Source organism: Panthera pardus, unplaced genomic scaffold (genome assembly GCF_024362965.1).
Source record: "Panthera pardus isolate Hobbes unplaced genomic scaffold, ASM2436296v1 HiC_scaffold_1, whole genome shotgun sequence".
Taxonomy (NCBI): Eukaryota; Metazoa; Chordata; class Mammalia; order Carnivora; family Felidae; genus Panthera; species Panthera pardus.
Window position 1 is genome coordinate 65,709,838 of NW_026526654.1, and position 13,801 is coordinate 65,723,638.

Genomic DNA, 13,801 nt, shown 5'->3' on the forward strand with positions numbered 1-13,801 from the left:
TTTTCACACCCTCCTATGGAGGTATGCACTTGGGTAGAAAAAAAGTACATCTTTATTTTCTTTAACCTCTAACTGAAAATTAGTATATTTTTCAATTATAAATGCAAGCAACACACTACAGTAGTAAGAACATTACCTTTGACCTTGTCACTAATACAGTACTTTGACTATATCAAATACTAATAACCATACTTTATACCAATAATAATACTTTGATTTTGTCACATATGACAATGCAGTTGTACAGATAGTTAAGAATATCCTTCATGCTCATCATTATTTTTTAAGTTTACTTATTTATTTTTTTTTAATTTTTTTTTAACGTTTATTTATTTTTGAGACAGAGAGAGACAGAGCATGAACAGGGGAGGGGCAGAGAGAGAGGGAGACACAGAATCTGAAACAGGCTCCAGGCTCTGAGCCGTCAGCACAGAGCCCGACGCGGGGCTCGAACTCACGGACTGCGAGATGGTGACCTGAGCCAAGGTCGGCCGCTTAACCGACTGAGCCACCCAGGCGCCCCAAAGTTTACTTATTTATTTTGATAGAGGAGGGGGGAGGGGCAGAGAGAGAGAGAGAGAGAGAGAGAGAGAGGGAGAGAGAGAATCCCAAGCAGGCTGTCAGTGCAGAGACCACTGTGGGGCTGGATCCCATGAACCATGATCATGATCTGAGCCGAAATCAAGAGTCAGATGCTTAACGGACCGAGCCACCCAGGTGCCCCGTCCATCATGACTTTAATATTTCAGTAGTTATTAGGTCTGCCAGTGAATCTTCATATTTAATGCACGCAGAAGCAAATATGACGATATTATAAATGGGTTCACTTAATATTGTGAAAACTGTATTTCACTGGTGTCCTTTGTAATCATATATACTTTATTTTATACATTTAAAAACATTACTCTTGTGGTGCCTGGCTGGCTCAGTTCGTAGGGCATGCACCTCTTGATGTCAGGGTAATGAGTTCGAGCCCCAGGTTGGGCATGGAGCCTACTTTAAAATTAAAAAAAAAATTAAAACAACAACAACAACAAAACATTATTTTGAGAAGAGGTTAATAGGCTGCTTCAGACTGCCACAGAGGGCCATAGGAAAAAAGGCTAAAAACCCATGGGTTAGAATGAAAAAAAAAATTTCAAATTTCTAATTTTAAGAAGCTGATACTTAAAAAGTAACAATATTTTAATGAGTTGCCTCTCAATTTCAAGATTTTCCATATATAGTGCAAAAAATATATTTTTTTATTGGCCACCATTTCATTCCGCAGATATCTCCAAAACATATGGGCCTCAGATTACTCTTGAAAAAAATCAAAAGATCTGACAGTGCTGGACTCTTATGCCTCTATTTGTACAAAATGTAACATAATTTTATAGAGAGTTTTATTCATCTAAGAAGTGTATGACTTTTCCATAGACTTGTTTCTGGCTCCATTCATTGTATGCCTTGTTACTTTTTCCCCACCTACATGTTTCCAATGTTGGTCATTCAGGGTTTATTTCATACCACCTCTTGGGGCACCTGGGTGGCTCAGTCGGTTGAGCGTCCAACTCTTCAGCTCCGTTCATGATCTCATGGCGGCTCGTGAGTTCGAGCCCCGTGTTGGGCTCCACCTAGAGCCTGCTTTGGATTCTATGTCTCCCTTTCTCTCCGTCCCTCCCCACACTGGCACTTTTTCTCTCTTAAATGATTAAACTTAAAAAAAAAAAAAGTATATATCATATCACCTCTCACCTCTGTCTTTTCATCTTTAAGTAACACATCACAATTCTAGGTGAATTGTCCAGTGGGTGGTAGAATTTCTGGAAGTTATTCCCAGGTCAGCATGGCTGGTAGTAACTGAATTATACATGTAAATGGCCGCCAACCATGATTAAATACATCCCACTAAACACACCCCCAAGTCAACTTCCCTCTACTACACTTGGATTCCAGAAATGTCTACATCCACTCCAGTGCCACCCACTTTTAGAGGGAGAATGACATAAAGGAAAGCAAAGTAGAAGGAGACAGCAGCCTTAACTGATTACAGACACAGTATCTTATTGTTGCAAATTTTATACAACATTTGGGCCCTGGAAGGAGCCTATGCAAGAGGAGATGCCTAGATTTTCTTGAAAAATCCGAAGGCCTGGGGCGCCTGGGTGGCTCAGTCGGTTAAGCGGCCGACTTCGGCTCAGGTCATGATCTCGCGGTCCGTGAGGTCGAGCCCCTCGTCGGGCTCTGTGCTGACCGCTCAGAGCCTGGAGCCTGTTTCAGATTCTGTGTCTCCCTCTCTCTGACCCTCCCCCGTTCATGCTCTGTCTCTCTCTGTCTCAAAAATAAATAAACGTTAAAAAAAAAAAAGAAAAGAAAAATCAGAAGGCCTGACAATATTGGGCCCTCGTGCCCCGGGGCTCACAGCCCACTGAGCTAGGTGGTAAAACACCTTTCAGCAAGGGCACGGGCTGTCCGTTTTGCTAGTCTCTCCTCAGCCTGCCTCCCTCAGACACACAACCTGTCAGCAACTGTAGCTATTTGAGTTTGCAGGGATCCACACCATTAAACCTGAGTACCGCCTGCTTTTAACTCCATAGTTCAGTATGGCTCAAGGGTGGGTAGGAGGGAAGGTAGGAAATAGAAATTGTGAGAAAAAATTGTGAGAAATTTTAAAAAAAGGAGGTGTGGAGTTCAACATTCACGTATCGTACGTACAGCCTGGCCATTCCACTCCTAGGTATTCACCCAAGAGAAGTGAAACATATGCCCACTCGCAGGCCAACACATGGATGTTCGTAGTGGCCTTATTCACAGTAACCAAAAACTAGAAACATCAGCAGGCTCCAACTGGAACGCCACTATAAAGGAAAAAATTGCTGATACATCCACAGCATGGATGAATCTCAGAGTCATTAAACAAATGAAAGGAAACTTCATTCCTTAGGCAAAACTAACCTCTGGTTACAGAAGCAGTGTGACTTTGGCCCTCGAACTGTGGCCAAATGGACTACAAAGGGGCCCGAGGCATATCTTTGGGGGTAACAGAGATGCTTTGTATCAGGATTGTGGTGGTGATGACGTTTTGGGGTAGTGAGGGAGTTCGGAGCTGATGACCAAGAATGAATTCTTGGGAGACGTCTTTGGGGCAAAAAGGTGATTTTATCACAGCACAGGGACAGGACCCGTGGGCAGAAAGAGCTGCACTGGGGTTGTGAAAAGTGACTGGTTATATATATATAGGTTACCGGAGGCCCAGCTATTAGCAAGCTAAGCTTGTTTTTCCCCTCTAGCAAAACATTAACATTAAGACAGTAGGGAGTTCCTGGACTTTAGGCTATTTATAAGATTGCCCTTTTCTTGTAATATTACTAAGATATTTGTAAACTGATGGAGATGATATGAGTTTAACCATTTGTTTTCTGTCCTTTCCTTTGTTCTGGCGCAGCCGGGAGTGCCTGCGGAATATCACACATTCCCACCTGGTTGGGGGGTGGGGGGCGGGGGGCAGAGTGTGCTCGCTTGTACTTTGTCCTCAGCTTGCCTTATGCTCCCTCATCAGTGGTGGTTTCGAGGGTAGACACATCCATCAAAATTCATCAAATCGTACGTACACTTGAAACGGATACCGTGGCTTGTGTATACATTATACAGCAACAAAGTGTGGTGTTTTAAAAGTACGCGCGGGACACATTGTGGGTTTTTGAAAGACAGGCTGACGTGTGTAGTGTGTGAAAACAAGGGTTGGTGTGCTTGGATGGCAATGGTCAGGACTCCACACCGGGCACTATTCAGGCCAGTATTGCCCCCAGCACAGTTACTCAACATGTGGTCCACAGCCTGGAGCAGAGGTTGAGATGAAAGATAAACCGAGGCATATTAAAAAAAAAAAAAAAATCAGAGTTTATGAGCAAGAAATGATTTGACTCGGGCACCGCCAGACCAGAAATGTTTGGGGGGATTCCAGCAACAAGAGCTCAGGGAAAGACTTGCCTATGGAAAGGCGGAAACAAAGCAGGGAAATTATTTGATTGGCTGCAGCTTCCGGGGTTGCACGCTTTGGGAAAGCCTAGGGGTTGTTTCTGATTGGTTGTCCTTAGCTTTTGGTTTCTTAGCCTTCGGCACTTTGGTTTGCTCTCACAGGCTGCTAAGGTATTAGGGCCACCTCAGTCTACTGGCCTCTTTGTTTAGTTCATTTAACAGGACTTAGACACTTTTTAAGGCAATTTAACAGAATAATTTTGTTTGTTGGGTATGAAAATATAACCTAAAGGGGCGCCTGGGTGGCTGAGTCGGTTAGGCGTCGGACTTCGGCTCGGGTCATGATCTCAGTTTGTGAGTTCAAGCCTCACGTCAGGGTTTGTGCTGACAGCTGAGCCTGGAGCCTGCTTCAGATTCGGTCTCCTTCTCTCTCTGACCTTCCCCACTTGTGCTCTCTCTCTCAAAAATAAATAAATGAGAAAAAAATTAAAAAAATATATAACCTCAATATCTAATAAACAAGAGTTTAGAGCTGTAGTATCTATACTTTTGTATTTTCTTTCCATGATATTGTGGTTCATAATAAGCAACAGATATTTCTGTCTTCTCCTGGGTTCCCAGCACTTAGCACTTTAAACCTTTGTAATTTCCTAAGCCCTAAGCGATAAGAGCTATAAGGGCCTCTTTTGTTCCCGGATCTCGAAATAGCTCCCAAAGATAGAAGTGAAGTGTGTGTTTTTTGTATCTAACGAGTCCCTTTCAGTGACATCTGATTCATGTTAACAGAGTGACTTTTGGAAAGTCCTACTGTGTACCTGGGCTGGTTGCCAGGGGAACCTGCTGAGTGATGAAAGGGTTGGAACTTTGAGCCCCATACCTCCTGGGAGGGGAGGGGGGAGGGTTGGAGACTGACTTCAGTTACCAACGGCCAATGATTTAGTCAATGATGCTTATGTAACGAAGCCTCCCGGTTCTGAGAGCTTCTGGGTTGCGAACATATCTACACGCTGGGAGGGTGACAAGCTTGGAGAGGGTGTGGAAGCCCTGTACCCCCTCCCCCATGCCTTGCCTGTGCGTCTCTTCCATCTGGCTGTCCCCCTGAGTCCTATCCTTTTATGGTAAACTGGCAGTCTAGTAAGTAAAATGTCTTGAGGTCTGTGAACCACTCTAGCAAATTAATCCAACCTGAGGAGGCGTGGGAATCTCCCAATTTCTAGGAGCACAAGTGACCTGGATTTAGGATTGGCATCTGAAGGGGGGGGGTGGGCAATCCTGTAGGACCGATTCCTTAACGTGGGATCTGATGCTCTCTCCAGGTAGACCGAGTCAGATTTGTGTTAAATTGTGGGACACCCAGCTGGTGTCATGGAGTGGCTTGGTGACTGGGAAAACCTGCACACATTTGGTGACCAAAAGTGCATGTCAGAAGTGAAGAGTATCTATTTTTTTCTTTTTTTTTTAAATTTTTTTAACGTTTATTTATTTTTGAGACAGAGAGAGACAGAGCGTGAACAGGGGAGGGGCAGAGAGAGAGGGAGACACAGAATCTGAAACAGGCTCCGAGCCATCAGCACAGAGCCCGATGCGGGGCTCGAACTCACGGGCTGCGAGATCATGACCTGAGCCGAAGTTGGCCGCTTAACCGACCAAGCCACCCAGGCGCCCCAGAAGTGAAGAGTATCTAAAGCCCCACACAGAAGTGTTTTTCCTTTAGATTTCCTGGTTCACTTTTCCAGTAACTCGCATTTATTGTGTTTTACAAAAGCTACCAGTCCACAACGGATTGAAATGTAAAGAAAATCATCCTTTTACCACAGATAGTTTGGGCAGAGCCGCACTAGAGTCAGGACAATGCAAGGCAAGATCCTTCTTCGGTAGTTGAGGTTAGATTTTTGGGAAGGAGAGAGCATATGTGTATACTAATTAAAAGTTGGGGGGCGCCTGGGTGGCTCAGTCGGTTAAGCGTCAGACTTCGGCTCAGGTCATGATCTCGCGGTTCGTGGGTTCGAGCCCCGCGTCGTGCTCTGTGCTGACAGCTCAGAACCTGGAGCCTGTTTCAGATTCTGTGTCTCCCTCTCTCTCTCTGACCCTCCCCCTGTTCATGCTCTGTCTCTCTATGTCTCAAAAATAAATAAACGTTAAAAAAAAAATTTTTTTTTTAAATTAAAAAAATAAATAAATAAATAAAAGTTGGCTGTTAAGAAACTTGTGGTTTGCCCAAGGCATGGAAATAAGGAAGGAGTGTGACCAGCCACAGTAAGCAGGATTTAAAGTGGCAATTTAGGGGCACCTGGGCGGCTCAGTCAGTTAAGCGCCTGACTCTTGATTTTGGCTCAGGTAATGATCTCATGGTTCAGGGGTTCGAGCCCTGCGTCAGGCCCTGCACTGACAGGGCAGCGGGATTCTCTCTCTCTGCTTCTCCCCTGCTCACATGCTCTCTCTCAAAATAAACAAACATTAAGAAAAAATAATAAAGTGGCAATTTAATGACAGCACTATTGGTTTCAGACTCCTAGTGATGAGGGAACATGGGCCAAGGTGCAGGCTAACAGCACCCCCGTCCCCCAGGTGGGACGTGTATGATATTCCTTGGACACTCCCAGCTACCCCAAAACAGGAAAGGACAAAACAACAACAACAACAACAACAACAACAACAACAAAAATGGTTAAACTGATGACAGTCTCCACCAGTTTACCAGAAAAAGGCAATCCCATCATAGCCTAAAGTCCAGGAACTCCCTACTGTCTCGAAGTTAATGCTTTGTTAGAGGGAAAAACAACCTTAGCTGGACAATAGCTAGGCCTCCACTAAGTCTTTAGCATGTGAAAGTCTCTGTGGAAACTCCCGCTAGACTTTATCTCCGCCCCACTGACTGCATAAAATGGTCACCCTCCACACTTAGAGTGCTGCTCTTTCTGCCTGTGGATCCTGGCCCCTTGCTTTAGTAAAAAATCACCTTTTCGCACCAAAGATATCAAGACTTCTTTCTTGGCCGTCGACTCTGGACCCCACGAACCCTCCCATCACCCCAAAACTTCATCACTAGAGTGCTCGCAGAACCTTAGACTGTATTCAGATTTAAGCTGCTATTAGATAAATGAAGAACAAAATAATGGGGGATGGGGGGCGGAATTGAAGCTCTCTTCTTTTGCTAACCTCCTATAACCTGGAAGCTTACAGCTACTTTCACACTTTTAAAATAAGTTATTTAAACATAAGGGAAATGTAAAGAAATCTAAGTAAGGGGCACCTGGGTGGCTTAGTCGGTTAAACATCCGACTTCAGCTCAGATCAGGATCTCGCGGTTTGAGTTCGAGCCCCACATCGGGCTCTGTGCTGACAGCTCAGAGCCTGGAGCCTGCTTCGGATTCTGTGTCTCCCTCTCTTTCTGCCCCTAGCCCACTGGCACTGTTTCTCTCTCAAAAATAAACATTAAAAAAAAGAAAAGTCTAAGAAAAATCTAATCTTACAAGATACTGCAGGTAAAAGTCACGTGTAATAGCTCCCATGTCATGTGGGGACACACTTGGGCTTCCTGCTTAACAATGCACCGTATTTTTCATACTCCCTCCTTCTAGGCCTCACCACTTACACAGAAATTCACTGCCTAATCTAGAAGTCCATACTTAGCCAAATTATCGATCATGTAGAGAATAAGGGTATTTTATACAAGCAAAATCACACAGAAAAATCCCTAACCTCTCAATAAGCTATTAGAGAGCTGCTTCACCAAGATAGAAAGGAAACTTGGGATTTAGGCAAACTGTAATCTGAGACTGAGGCACTCCCGGACCGGCCATGTGACCACAGGGTAGCAAGGTGGCAAAAGCCTGGATGAGGGAGCTCTCCAGGAAATTAGACACTGGGTCCACTAGGTTCCTGGAGCACTTCCAAGTTAAAAAAAAAAAAAAAAAAAAAATTTACATTTTGCAATGTTGTGATTTATAATAAGACAAATATTTGATCTTTGTCCCCATTTCTGGCAAAGGTCCTAAAACCTTTGGGATTTCCTGTGATGAGGGCAATAAAAGGTGTCTCTTGTTTTGAGGTCATTCCTGAAAGGCACCTAAAGATGGAGGCAGATTGCCAGTGGACCCAACAGTGTGATTGAAGGGTTGAAAATTTCAGTTTTACCCCATCTCTTCCTGGGCGGGGGGAGGGGCTGGAGATTGAGTCCAATCACCAATGGCCAGTGATTTAATCAGTTGTGCCTAGGTATTAAAGCCTTCATAAAAAGTCAAAAGGACAGGGTTCTGAGAGCTTCTGGGTTAGGAACAGATCTATTTGCTGGGAGGGTGACATGCTCTGACACAGTCTACCTGGGGACAGCATCAGATCCCACGGTAAGGAATCCGTCCTACAGGACTGTCTCCTCCTCCCTCCACTTCAGATGCCAATGGCAGGTCCAGGTCACCTGTGCTGCTAGAAATTGGGGATTCCCCTGCCCCTTCAGGTTGGATTAATTTGCTACAGCGGCTCGTAGACCTCAGGAAAACACTTTGCTTACTAGATTACCGGTCTGCCATAAAAGGAGAGGACTCAGGAAGAGCCAGACGGAAGAGACGCACAGGGCAAGGTATGGGGAGGGGGGTATACAGCTTCCATACCCTCTCCAAACTTGTCACCCTCCATAAAATCCAAAGGTAATATCTAAACTCTGAAACTGAAAAATCAAGAAGTAATCGTTGAAGCAAGTTATTTAGAAAGAAGAAGAAAAAAAAAAAAAAGACAGAAAATATGCAGATTGTGTCTTGGGACAGTAAAAATAGCCTAGCAGGAATGAAGTGGGGCAAGGGAGTGATGTTTTTTGCTACAGTCACTAAATTCCGCAGTTTGGGACGTGAAACATTCTTTCTTAAAAGAAGCATATCCAGGTGAAACCCGGCAGTGTGCGTAGCTATCTCCCATCATTCTTTCAATCCTGTGACAAACACACACTGAGCACCTATGTGCTAAATGCCGGGCACTGTCCTGAACATTGAGGAGATGGCACTGAGCCTTAAAGCCAAGCCCTTCTGGAGCCTGCATGAGGTTGGGGTAGAGACAGATAAGCCAGCAAGCAAGTAAAATACATAGTATGTTAGATGGTGAGAAGTGCCATGGAGGAAAACCAAAGCAAAGGGGACTGGGTGGTGGGGCCGTGGGCTTAAATGGCATGCTCAGAAGGCCTCTCTTGATCTTGACAAGATGGCCTCTGAGTAGACTGAAAGGTTGTCAGTGAGTCACGTGGCTCTCTGGGAAAAGAGTCTGCGTGGAGCGAACAGTGGGAAGAAAGCCTGCGAAGTGGAAGCCTGCCAGATAAAATGCAGGTGCAGGGACGGCTTTCAGATACGGGCAACCTGAGGGGCTAGAAAATAGCAAAACCACAGGATATTGGTAGGGGAAGCGAAGCATCAGTTGGGAGTTTTGCACAGCTCCCACACCCTGTAAACCATGGGGTTTAGTAACTACCTTGGAAAAGTAGTCCTCCACGTGGCTCTTGGGATGCTAAACCCAGCTGCTCACATTCATACCCAGCCCTCCTCCTTCGTGGAACAGTTTGCACATTACTTAACCAATTTTCAAAAGCTTAGTCACTTTTGCTTTTAATAGATGCCAGCAGTTGGTATTTACCATCCTGCTGGTATGATGGCAGTCGCCAGGGGTGGGGCCACCCGGCCCATGTTCCATTTGACAAAACCCATCAATGTGGGCTGCCCTCATGTTAATATGGGGGAGGAGACTTAAGAGGGATGGGGAGAAAGACCGAGTTTATACTTGCTATCTGTTGATCTCCATTATTCCACATCGATAAGGCAGCCAAAATAGGTGTTAATGTAGTTATTTCCTCCTTTTTCTTGCTGATTCCCACCTCCACTCCAGGATGAATGAGTTTGGACATGTGACTCACAAAACAAATTAGCAGTTCTTGAGGGAGACTTCCAAATTCCTGTACTTAAGAAAATTACATGTATAGCTGTTTTGAATACATGTCCACAAAATACCAACTTTCTCTGTGACTTACCAGAGCTCTACCAGCTGCTTAGGGAATGGCAGATTTAATACTCTGGGTAGAGTCACCTTATAATCCTGTGCTCTAGGTGAGGCCATGTGCAAGCAGCACTTGAAGATAAACTAGAACTTCTCTGCCGTCTTTACACATGAAGAAAATTACCAAGTGCAAGACGAGATTTCTAGCGTCACACTTAGAATCTCAGGACTGAAGGTCTAGCATAGCTCTACGAAACTACTGGAAAGCTCTACGAAACTACTGGCTAGCCAACTGTGGTCCGTGTCTTCTCCCACAGAGGACCCCTCAAGTGAGTCATCCGATGTCTGAATTCTCACTTCTCCGTGTCAAATTGTGATGCATTAATGCAAAAGCACTCCATAAGGTCCCATCTCCATGCTTCCTGCTTTACCTCCAGCTCAGAAGAGTACTACACACATATAAACGAAGGGAGATGTCAAGTAAATCCTGGAGGGGGCGGAGGAGAGGCATCAGTAATTGAAGGAAACGTCACTGAACAGTTACTTTGAAAAGAATCTTCCCCTAGGCTCAACGTTGACATCTCTCTCAATTGTGTAGACTCTTGCTAACATCACATCTACTTAAGGTTCTCATGGCCCAGCATAGGGAGGAATCTTGTATGTGAATTTCCAGGCTGTTGTATGAAACCATGTAGAATAGCACAAATCCACAATCTACTAGCTTAGAAAATAAACTGGAATGTTCCAGTAGCTAAAAACATGCCCCGCAATAGTTAAAAAAAAAAAAAAAGAAACAGGCTTTGGACTGCCAACAAGCCTTATGGTCACATGTACCACTGCTGCACTTAGGGATGGATTTGGAGGAATTTAGTGGGATAAATATAAACTACCAGCCTCATTAGGATTTGTAACTTTATATTCAAACTCCAAGCTTAAAGAACGTACCTTGTACTTAGATTGCTTCTGTCATAGCAGTTAACTATTTCAACAGAGGGTGCATAGCATTTTTTTTTCCAGACTATTTTTAATTAATCCCTACACCCAATGTGGGGCTTGAACTCACAACCCCAGGATCGAGTTGCATGCTCTACCAACTGAGCCAGCCAGGCGCCCCAGCACCTTTTTCTTTAGTTGTGTTCTGTTAAACACTTTAGTCAGATTTTACCTTTGGTATGATGGAATATTAAGTTACCCAAAGAACTAAATATCCAAAGTTAAGTCATATTGGGGCAGCATCAAAGGAAAAGTGATTTTCACGTATGATCCGTAGCCCCAGAGGATCATGGATCTGCCCCAGAACATCAGGTCGGGCACTCGGTTCTTATGGGCAGTCTCTGGAAACAGGTACCCATTGCCACAAAGCTGGAGCTCTTTTGAAGGAATAGGTTTGTGGCCCACCGGGGGGCTGTTGTGCTTTTATCATAGAAGTATGAGTTGCGTAGCAGCAACCTAAGTACAAATTACTGGTCGCTAAGGTGTGATCTCTCTTCACTCATTAACATCCTCCTGATTTAAGTTCTATTGTCCTGAATATTCTGGCTGCCGGCCAAGGTCGCTCTGCCCCATGCATATGCTCAGAACTTTAGGACACTTTTGTATCAATGTCTTTGAGTTGGTTGAGGTTCTTACTGTTAAAATTTACCGTAACTGTCATTACCAATTTAGTTTGTAGTTACTGGTTAACCCTCAAGTTCAGATGATGGAACTTACATCAATGCAAGTTCTATTTTAAGAAAAAGGTCTATTGACTCAAAGGAGCCATTCACACACCTATTACTTAAGCAGATGAACAGGCAATAAAAAACACGTAGTCGATCCTTAAACACAGGGATTTAAGGCACCACCCGCCCTGTAAAAAATCTGCACACTAACCTTCGACTCCCAAATACCTAATGGCCTACTGTTGACCAGAAGCCTTGCCAACAGCACATTAAAACATATTTTGTATGTTGTATACTGTAGCCTTAGAATAAAGCTAGAGGGAAAAAAGCATGAACTACTTTATGGCACCGTAAAGTCTAAGTGTGCTCATGCACGTTACACCTGTGTTGCTCAAGGGTCACCTGTTTCTATGCACAGTTCATGGGCAACATGCTAGTTGTTCGTTGAGTCCATTTTTGCCAGGCTTTCTTCCCCTTATTCAAACCAAACATTTGTCAAGTTCGCCTTCTTGGCCCTCACCTTGACTAGTTTGGCAACAGGTAACTCTCAAACAGTCCACTGGACTTCCAGACCACTCCCATCATTTTCCTACCTCTGGGACCAGTTCCTTCTGAATCACCTTTGCCAGTTCATCATGCTGACCAATCTCAAGCTGTACGCTGGAGGGCAGAGTCTATCCTAAGTGATCTCAGGGTGTTCTGGCTTCAAAGGTCATGCACTGAGATCTCTCAGGCTCTCTTTAAATCCTTAGACCTCTTCTTTCCCCTCCTAAGAGTCAATTGTTTACCCAATTCATTAGGTCATATCATGTCACCCTTCTGCTCAAAGCCTATGGCCTTCTTATTTTAATCTGGTTTCCTCTTTTCCTGGGTACTCACTTTTATGCCTTAACTTTTCCCCTTATCATCGTGGGTCCAACTGGCCACCGTGTCCCCAGAACATGTCAAGCACACTGCACTTCAGACTCTGCGTTTGCGTTTCTTTGCTTGGAATGTTCTGCCCCGATATCCATAGTCTACTTACTTGCTTTCAGGTTCCTATTCAAATCACATTACAGAGGCCTTCCCAGACAACACTATGAAAGTCCTTTTTCAATTTTTCTCCATACATGTAACAAAGTCGAGGACTTAAACGACACTAGGAACATGCCTGTTACCGATCTCAGCATCATTAAGGGACATAAAATGACAGGCCTTCTGACATATACACAAATACACATAACCTGTTACTCTCACACAAAGTATCTTAACCAGGCTAAAATAAGCATTCCTAGGTTTCACTGACCTGAATTCTTCACTTCCTACAAAGCCTCTGCATTGCTACTCCTGTTCTTCCACTGGTTTCTATGGCTAGTCCACTAAATCAGGTTTCAGTACAGATGGGACCTCAAGACCTCTCCCACCATCAGGTGGCCATACTCACAGCTCAGACCACTGCCTGAAAATTCTTTCCTGTTTGAGAGGGCCATGTGGCCTCCTAGATCAGGGACTGGCACTTTTTCTAGATTTTTAAGGTCATACCAAAATGCTTAAATTGCTACCAGCCTGGTTTCCAGTATTTGGGTTTACTTCTACCAATCATCAGGGGACACCTCCAACCTTGGCATGTCTCAGGTTCCGAGCCAATAATGGACTCTCAGGGCAAATGCCAGATAGCTAAGTCACTGGACTCATCCTGGGTTCATGTGTCAGAAGACCAGATGAGTCACTGGCTTGCCTTCAATTTAGTTTTAACCCCTAAGCTTTTAAAAGTGGAATTAATCAAAAGGCAAGGGTCTCTGGGCAATCATTTCCCAACACTTCTCTCATAAAACTCATTTTTGATCCTCTGGAGTAAAACAAGGTCTTCGTTGTTGACCGGGTTACTTCGAAGTTGCAGAAATTCTCTCCCACGTTTTTGTCCTGTATTCCCCCATTCAATCTTAACTGCCACGAGCAGACAGACAGAAAGCGCGAGGACACTTTTTTCTTGCATCTCTAGTGGAAACCTTAGCAGCAGATGGGAACTGCTCCAGGCCTGTCAAATAGATGCATTTCCAGTATTCTATTTCTGACACCCACAGCCCTTTTAGATACAGGACACAGCAGTTGAATTTTCCTCTGCCCACCAGCTCTCCCACATTCCATCTTTCACAGCCGGGCCTGGAAAGCCTTGTGAACGGTCACGTGGTTGTCTTAGCATCTGCAGGCCTTAAGGTCTGTCATAC

At 44.4% G+C, this 13,801-nt stretch overlaps 1 long non-coding RNA gene and 1 other non-coding gene across 2 annotated transcripts in view; one reads left to right on the forward strand and one right to left on the reverse strand.

Annotated features, from left to right (window-relative positions):
* The window catches only part of LOC128776125 (uncharacterized), a 28,543-nt gene that overhangs the window by 1,565 nt on the left and 13,177 nt on the right, over positions 1 to 13,801 (forward strand). The gene's annotated exons all lie outside the window — the stretch shown is intronic.
* LOC128776611 (small nucleolar RNA SNORA31) lies at positions 13,495 to 13,628 on the reverse strand. Its single transcript, XR_008421780.1, has one exon. It is a non-coding gene; the product is annotated as a small nucleolar RNA SNORA31 (small nucleolar RNA).